This window comes from Rhinopithecus bieti, unplaced genomic scaffold, assembly GCF_001698545.2.
Source record: "Rhinopithecus bieti isolate Rb0 unplaced genomic scaffold, ASM169854v2 scaffold_12480, whole genome shotgun sequence".
In the NCBI taxonomy this organism is placed as follows: Eukaryota; Metazoa; Chordata; class Mammalia; order Primates; family Cercopithecidae; genus Rhinopithecus; species Rhinopithecus bieti.
This window is the reverse complement of record NW_016807134.1, coordinates 362,358-364,045: the sequence shown is the minus strand read 5'-3', so window position 1 is coordinate 364,045 and position 1,688 is coordinate 362,358. Positions and strand designations below refer to the sequence as shown.

General features: G+C 38.3%; 1 pseudogene; it reads right to left on the bottom strand.

Moving 5' to 3' along the window:
• LOC108534801 (vacuolar-sorting protein SNF8-like) overlaps window positions 1–1,323 on the bottom strand; it is a 9,113-nt pseudogene extending 7,790 nt beyond the window's left edge.
• Window positions 1,324–1,688: the final 365 nt, after the last annotated feature.

Here is a 1,688-nt window from a genome sequence, read left to right as displayed (position 1 = left end):
GATGGTCTCGATCTCCTGACCTCGTGATCCGCCCGTCTCGGCCTCCCAAAGTGCTGAGATTACAGGCTTGAGCCACCGCGCCTGGCCCAATCCCTCAATATATTTTTATGATTATTCATATATCAAATATTTTTATTATATCCTGGACATTTTGAATATTATGTAATAAAATTCTGCTGCCTTTATAATTTTCTGGAGAATGTTGTTTCTTTTAGCATGCAATCAATTTGGCTGCACTCGGACTATGAGTACCAATCCACGTCTGTAGACTATTGTTTGAATGCCATTTTTGTTTATAAAATCCTTTGCTGTGCTGTTTTGAACTGCTCTGTTGTGTGTGCCTTTGGGGTTCCTCTGTGATCTAGGCAGTGGTCTGTACTATAGGTCAGTTCTCAAAGCTTCACTATGTTGTGTTAGATCAGCTCCACGCATGTGCCTCTTGTGGTTGAGCTCAGGACTCCATTCAAAGTATGTTTTTTTCTGGGCATGGCAGCTAACACTCGTAATCTCAACTACTCAGGGGCATGAGGCAGGAGGATCATCTGAGCCCAGGAGTTTAAGGCTGCAGTGATCTGTGATTGTGCCACTTCACTACACCCTGAGCCACAGAGCAAGACCCCATTTCTTAATTTTTTTTTAAAAGGGCAATTTTCTCCAGCTCCTCTTCTCTACGTGTTTCACTAATCTTTGGCTGCCAAGGGCCCCTTTCATCCACACACTTCCCAAAAAGCTGGAGTTTTAGCCTTTATGTATATACTTTCATGACTAGATCTTGTATGGGGCAAAGCGGTGAAAGCACAGTGTGAGAAAATATAATGGTGAATTTCTCCATGCTTTTCAGATTGCAAGAACATCTTTTCCCATTCTTCTGATCAGTGGGAACTTTTATCTCCTGCCATCTTTCATTTTTCCTAAGTTCTGAATTTCATTCCATATCTGAACCTTACCTGTCCATGAGTTTCATGCTACCCCTAAGCCTCATCCCCATTCTATTTTAGGACCTAGCTCTATTAATGATTCTCACTCCTGCCCTGAAAAGACATTTCTGAGTTTTACTCCATTGTAAGACTTATCTCACTTCCTGTCCATTTGGTCCCTTATTTACCCTTGCCACAAGTACTCATTCTAGAAAGAAAATTTGTTCTGCACATTAAGTGGTTGCTCAAACAAAGCAATGTTTCTACATTTTTATTCACGTGACCAAAACCGAAAATTTTACTTTAAATTTCTATTAACTTAAGAATAAAGAGTTTGTTTACCTTTATTCATTAATTGGCTGTTTTTGACTGTTATCATTGCTGAATTTACAGCTGAAATGATCATACTGAAAGCAGGAACGGAAGAATTTTGTGATTATCTTTTTTCTTTTTTTTTTTTTACTTTTTTTCAACATGTAAAAACAGGATACTAGAATTATATTTACTATAAAATTTTCTTCAGTCGCTTTCCTTTCTTGCAGATAATGTGGCTCACTGAGTTTTTGCTCAAAATAAAATAGTTTCTTGGGCCTCTGTCAAGATGCTAAATTGGATTTTTCTTCACTGGTGTTTTATGAGATGTTAATTTTGCTCATTTCCAAAAAGAAGTGATTTTTCACAATCATTTATTCTTGGTCTCTAACTTCTTGGGACACAGACATAAGGATTAGGAAACGAGGTGAGAGGCGAGGTATACATGTTCTCAACTGC